This window comes from Montipora foliosa, chromosome 13 (assembly GCF_036669935.1).
Source record: "Montipora foliosa isolate CH-2021 chromosome 13, ASM3666993v2, whole genome shotgun sequence".
In the NCBI taxonomy this organism is placed as follows: Eukaryota; Metazoa; Cnidaria; class Anthozoa; order Scleractinia; family Acroporidae; genus Montipora; species Montipora foliosa.
Genome location: NC_090881.1, coordinates 14,488,989 through 14,496,488, shown reverse-complemented (window position 1 = coordinate 14,496,488; position 7,500 = coordinate 14,488,989).

Sequence of the window (7,500 nt, the reverse complement as noted above, 5' to 3'; positions counted from 1 at the left end):
TCATTTTTTCTTATCGCTTAAGACCTTAAATCATTGAATATTCGTACTTTTCTGTCACTTTCGTACTCTAATTCTGGATAAAAAGTGCTATTTCTATATTCGAGACCACAGTTTGAAAGACTTGCACCGCCGGTCCGTCTAATGCAAAATAGCATTTCGGTAGTTTTTCTTCAGATATACAAAAATAAAATTGACATTATCAATGGACGCTGAAATCTGGAAATAACCACTTCTTCTAGTCGGAGCTGAAACTTCATATAACTCTCTCAAGTATTTCCACTTTGATTCATTCATAAATGAGCTTACAAAACTGGAATACAGCCATTTTAGACAACCATAGTTCAAATTTGTTTATAACGACTTTTCCATCATCAGTACCGTTAGCCATATGAATCAACTCATTGTCTTCATTCAAACTAACATTAAATTGAAGCTGCATTGGAATCAACATTTTATCCTCCAATTCTTCAAAGAAAGGAACGATAACATTAATATGGTCCTCCTGTAACATCGTTAATGACAGCTTGGGTAAGCAATCTTCGAGACTCGAAACCAATATTGTCAGCAGCTGTTGTATTATTAGTTTCCAGAATAGCTTTATCCCTTACGCAGTTAAGAAATGGGATGCGTCACCTTGATTTCAGCTGACATTGTATATATTTATTAAATACATCGTATGAATTTTATTAGTTTTATACCATTGTAATCTTGAGTTTTTCAAGTATTTGTCACATTTATTTGCCATTCAAGAATTCATTAAAGTTGCATATTATTATTAGTTGCAAATACCATAAGCTATTTTTACCTAGTGATCGACTGTAGTCGTTAGAATACTCCAATAGATTTTTAGCAAAGGTTACATTATGAAGATTATCAGTTTCATAAACAAAAAGGCTTTTGATAGCGTTCACAGGAAAACCTTGTGGAAGATCATGGAGAGTTATGGGATACCTTCGAAGCTTGTCAGAATGGTCAACGCAATGTATGATGGTAGCCAATGCGCGGTTGTTGAGGGCGGGTGGGTGGCTGTATATATATCTTTTTATACATACATACATATACACTTTTTTATAAATTTGATTGTAAAAGAGCATCGAGACTTTTCTTGTATGCGCTGTTTCAAGAATTAAATTATTATTATTATTATTATTATTATTATTATTATTATTATTAAACTCCTGTTGTAGGAAAAATAATCTCTACAGGGAATTCTGTAATGACCTCACACCAACTAACTTCTAATTTTCTCCACATAATATTGTGTGTAATTTAAATAAAATTGACTTGACTTAACTTGACTTAAGGAGGCTCCAAATAGTTTCTCTTTTTTTCCTCACAAATAAATATATTCTACTCTTTGATATAGTTAGGGTAATCATATTAAGTACATACATTTCTCACATCACAATTTATTCTAAAATACCATTACCATGGCAACGATATAAGACGTTATTCTTAGCCTTAAAATCAACTTAATTGTCTCTTTTGAAAAAAAAAAATGAGATGGAGAAATCTTCCCATGCAGTATTAATTACCTGACAGTGTAATCTCCAAAATATTTAACATTAACAAAAATCGATTACGACAGCCTCTTCAAGAACAACGTCCCAAGACAGTCAAATAAAAATTCAAAAGACAAAACAAAGTAAGCGAGACGAGTTAACTTACTTTATATCATTCATTTATTTGATAACTTTTCGCTTCTTTGCTCCTTTGTCGTGAAACTAACTCAAAAAACAAAAATAAGTGCCTAGAACAATGTTGTTGCTGATCTGCCACTTTTTACAGCCACATCTTGCGCGTAACACAAGCTTGGGCCTCTTATGGTTCAGCCATGAACCGTAATTCCTCTCATAATGCCTTTGAACTCTTTCTCATAAGATGTACAATGTACATGTAACAGTTAGCTTTACATGCATGCAGGTTTAATTATGTATCCTAAATTGTATATTTATTTGTACAGCCATTTTCTTCTTTTAATTGCCATCTTGAATATGTAGTTCACCTGATCACCTGTAATGCCAGATAAGCCTCTGGCTTCAGTAATTGACTCTGTAAACCTTATCTGAGCTTTTTTTCTTGTAATAATTATGAACTTTTTATTTATTTTGTTCCCAACTGTTCATCTGTTCTCAATACTAGTTCAACTCTGTTCTTGAACTGTAGCCACTTGTTATCCCAAAAGTTCCAGGCTAATTAAGTTAACACCTATTCTCTTCTCTGAGAATGTGGAATAAGTTTCTTCCGTAGCTGCACAAACTTGTTTTCAAGTGAAAATTGGGCAAATTGCCCCTTAATTATGATTCTAAATACTGAGAAAGCTTATGTTGATTTGAATGCGTTGAATCTTTTTTTCTCTGCTTTCGAAATATTTTATTTAAACATTTACTTCTCTTCTCATCTTTACTTTAAATTACTTTTGTCTATTTTTCGCAGACATTAGCTTTTCTTTGTTGAGCTTCGTATTCATGTTTGACTGTTAACGACCTTGAAAAGCCATACTTAAAATAAATAATGTTATTGTGGTTGTATAACAATTTTTTTATAGTTGTTTTGTTAATGAAGTTGTTCTTGTAGCTCTTGTTGTTGTTAATGTAAAGAAATGAAATAAGTTCTTTATCATTTGTCTTAATGTGGATCATTTGAAGTAGATGTTTCCAAGACCTTTCTTCCAGGCACCCTCTGCCGCCTTTCCTTCTGTTGTTTTTAAAACAATGCCTTGAGATAATACCCTCTTTTAATTCCCTATCTTGTAGGCTGGAACAGGCTTAAAAATGATAAACCAGCAGCTTCTTAATCAATTCTTGTTTGTAGTTTATAGTTTGCCAATTATATCCTAAGAGGTACTTTGATCTATCCAATTAATGAAATCATTTTAATAATACTATTGTCAATCTTCATTGAGTTTTTGTCCGACTATGGCGAGATAACACTTTTATAGCCAAAAAACATGAACTCCAGATCTAATGGTTGAGAAATCTTTGATATATGCATGCATGGTAATACAGCATGAGCATACATACATACATACGTGCGTATGCATACTCAATTGACCACTCCCCATAGGGGCTTTTCAGGGCCAATCAATGCAGTCAACAAAATGACAGAACAGAACAACAATAACAAATGTTAAGAATCTTACTTGGGTGAAGACAAAACAAGTTGGGTATATACAGGTGCAGCAGAGAAGTTGAACCAAAGACTACAAGGATCAAATTTAACATGTGATCAACTGGCACTTGTTCTAAGGGTGGATAGCTCTATCCGCTGGATAACTTAATCGGTTTTGCTAGTGTTTATCTGGTGGATAGTGTTATCCACCTTTTAAATATCCGAGGCCTGGTCTTTAACCTCAGATCTCTGGATCTCAAGGCAAGCACCCTAACCACTGGGCCACACTGCCTCCTAAACACTGCCAAACTAATTATGTGTATCTGTTTCTGGTGTTAGGTACAATTACTGGGGTCCTATGTTATTGTTGACCCATCTCACTGTCTTATTTGTAATAAGCATTTGTGTACATGTACCATTTAAAGATAGACAAACAATAAACAATATTTATTAAGAGAGATCTTTATCGTGATGATTAAAGTTGCAAAAAGGTAACCCTTTTCTTTCAAAGAGTGGCACTTATAAATTTCACTCTAACACCAGATGGTTTTACTTATAAGAGGCCAAGGGGGCGATTTAAGGTTGACAGTATTAATATGCAGCACCATCAAATGCACCAAGTAAAAGAAAATCAACATAAAAGAATTGACAGAGCTAGAAACGACTGGACATACCAATACAAATCAAATGAAGACTAGGAATAAAATCAATATTGCAAATTCCAAATAATATATAGATTTAGCCAAGCCTAAAAGCGGAGCTCTCGGCTTGTTTATTTTTACTGGCCGTAGGATTAGTGAAAATAAAAGGCTTTGGAACTGTCCGCCTTTTGGTTTTCCCGGGTATTGCTTAATTATGTAACATTTTCTTCGCTGCCTAACTAGTGAATTTCATGGTTAATTTCACCTGAAAAACCGACTGATCGCATCAATCACGAAGGGATGAGTGTGATATCGGTTTTTCCAGCGAAATCTACTGTCGAATTCACCAGTTAGGCAATTAATTTTTCTTGAATCGCAAGAGTTTTAAAAGAAAACGAGCAAATCCTAAGCGAGCGAACGGCAAAGGAAAGAAGCCGTTTTACAGTCGACTGTCAAACGCCAGCGAATAGGAATCACGCCAAATTAGAAATCACAGACGTACTAAAGCTCGTGATGTGACGTCTGATCGTCTTTCCCGGTTCAAGGTCAAACAAGGAGTTTTATTGATGTACTTTATTTATTCCACTTTATCTCTGAAAACGAGATCATTTACAATTCGATGCATTTCATTGAAACACGCCAGCTTGGCTTAGAACCAGAATCGGCTAGAAAGGACAAACTTCAAACAAGATCTCCAACAAATTACCTGTACGTGCTCTAAACAAACTTCTCAAAAAAAACAAGCTGGTGATATTTCTCCTTGTACTTTTACGAGAACTCATTTCGATTGCATGTTTAGAACATAAGTGCTAAATTCTTGTCACTGTCGAGGCAAATCGAAAAACAGTTAGGGAAGCGGAGTAAAAAAACTTCTTGTTCACTCGCATTTTAAGGCCAAACAAACCAGCAACAGATCGATTATTTCTGTCCAAAAAGAGTACAGATGATTGTTATTTAATTCCAGTTAACAATAAAAATTCGAGTTTCATTCCTGAACAAAGGGAAAAAACGACTAAACTACGTTTTAGAAATAAGCATCCACTTGAAATAACTCGTCCGTAGAAATAACAAAAAGTTTAGTGTCCAAGAAAAGAAATTGTGGAGTAACTTCTTCCACCAACTTTAAGATATTACTGGTGTACCGTTTTGTCGTTCTCGTTCTCTTTCTCTCTTCTTTCGTTTCTGTTCTTCTGACATAGGCCGTCCAGGCATCTTGCAACCTTAGTAGATTCGAAATTAAAAATCTTAAGACATACCAAAAACTGCAATTCAGAGCGACTCAGAGTTGGATATGAAGTAATTATAACCAACTCGCGCTACGCGGTCGTTGGTTATTTTATCACTTCATATCCAATTCGGGCTCATGGAATAATTGTTATTTAAACCTGGATTGAAACCAGCGAAAAATGCAAGAAAAATATATTTTCCAAACCGTACCTGAACACGAAAAGCATCGACTGTCAAGAGCTTTGCTGACTTAGCATGGCTGTGTAGCCGCGTCGAGCCACAGAAAGAGCGCGAAAAATTAAGCCGTTCAGGTGTGAGTTTGAGTGTCTGACCAGGCTTGAGCCTGCGTTCAAATCAACAACCTGTTCTATGTCAGCGGCCAACTTTAAAAAAACAGTTGACCTCGATAAGGTCTAACTTGAGCCCGCGATATGGTCATGTGATACTGGTCAGCGGATACCTTGTTTTGTCAATTGACCATAACATTGATATCCAATATCAAAGATGTATGCTGTAAACTAGTTAGAGTGTCAAATAGAGTATTGCCTCCTGGATCAGCTCTAAACTTGAGCCCATGATATGGTTACGTGTGCTGGTCACCAAATTTTCTCACATCGATAGGTTACCATATTTTCTTAGCTATGGTGCTCCGTGCGCGCGTGCCTTTGGCGCGCGCGGAGCTCCCCTAAAACCAATCGACTATTTTCTTTTAACCTAAATAAATGTACCTTGCTGTGTTTGGGAGGCTGTGATCACAGAAATTGTAAAGTACAGTCTTTTATTATTGCTATTTTATTTAAGCAATAGAGGACTTTTTCCGTGTTTCCATAGCCTCATCTAAACACGAGTGGGAGTTGAGAGAACTCGAGACGGTTATGCAAACTCCAGACACAGCCAAGGGTTTGCATAACTGTAGAGACTTCTTCTAACTCCCCTGGGTGTTTAGATGAGGCTATGGAAACACGGAAAAAGTCCTCTATTGTTTTTATACAATATTTCTCAAAGATAATTCGACAAATCAAGGAAAGTGCTTTATTTTTACTTCTTGATTGAAAAATATTTTCTTGATACACGCTAATAATTATTTCCTACCAGCCAATCAAAATGTGCGTCTGACAACACATAACCAATCGAAATTCGTGTGATGTCACAGCCGTGTTTCCACACTCTCACCTAAACACAGCTATTGACCAATGAGAGTGCGCATACTATCCTTATTGTATTATAAATTTCTATTTTTTTATTATTTCCATTTTCTGGGATCTCAGAGTCCGCATTTAAGGCAACTTACAGACACTAAATGATATTTTAACTTAAGGCAACAGATTAAAATGTTGTCTCTCACTCTCAGGAAGAAACATACCATTCTTGGTAACAATGGAGATTTTAAATTTTTGTGGCTTCACATACATTTATCCATACCTTGTTTTGCTATGTGCCTTTTTACTATGATTTGTTGTAATATTATTCTTTTGTAATGCATTTCTTTGCTTGCTCATGTTAATTTGTATGGATAATTTTTACTTCTTTGGGATTTTTCAGACTTGCCTGTTTGTACTTTCACTAACCCTAACCCTAACCCTAACTTGACTCTTTCTGATTGAATCTATAACTCCATTGTATGCCTTGCATTTATCAGTTAATTAAGCATGACGTGTTGTTATGAGACTAAATTTATGCAAACTTTTACATGTACAGTACAGGACCTTGTTCCTTTCACCATGTTATTACATGTTTGGATGCTTATTTAGCTATGTTGACAAAGTAGTAGTAGTATTAGTAGTATTAGTAGTAGTAGTAGTAGTAGTAGTAGTAGTAGTAGTAGTAGTAGTAGTAGTAGTAGTAGTAGTAGTAGTAGTAGTAGTAGTAGTAGTAGTAGTAGTAGTAGTAGCAGGAGCAGCAGCGGCAGCGGCAGCAGCTGCAGGAGATGTATGACTGAAATCCAGGGGAAATCGATTTTGGTTTGAGTTAGCGCAAGGTTTGAGTTAGCCAGGGTTTGAGTTATCAGGAGTCAGTGTAGTAGAAGCAGCAGCAGAAGCAGTAGCAGGCAGTAGTAGCAGTAGCAGACGTAGCAGCAGCAGCAGTAGTAGTTGTCGTTGTTGATGTTGTTGTTGTTGTTTACTTGTCACCCCCTTTGTATCATCATCATCTCCTTTTTAACAGCTTGAGATATCAGAATCAATGCTGTCTATGGTAGAAGCAAAAAAAAACCACATGTTCAATGTACATTGTACCATGCAAAAAACAATAACCGTTAAAATACCATACTAAAACCTCTTTGTTGTCCTTTACATCAAAATGTTGAGGATGCCTGTTTTATGAGTCATGATTCAGTGAGACTCACAGTCAATATACCAATAATTTATTGATAAGTCTAAGCCCTCGTTTCAGTGATAAGGCCTAAGCACTCTCTGAAATCTTAGCTTTTATTTTGTGGTTTAATTAATTGTTCTAACTCATTGACTCGTTGACTCATAAATATTTAACACTCCAAAATGCTACCTTTGAGTGGTATTTTTGC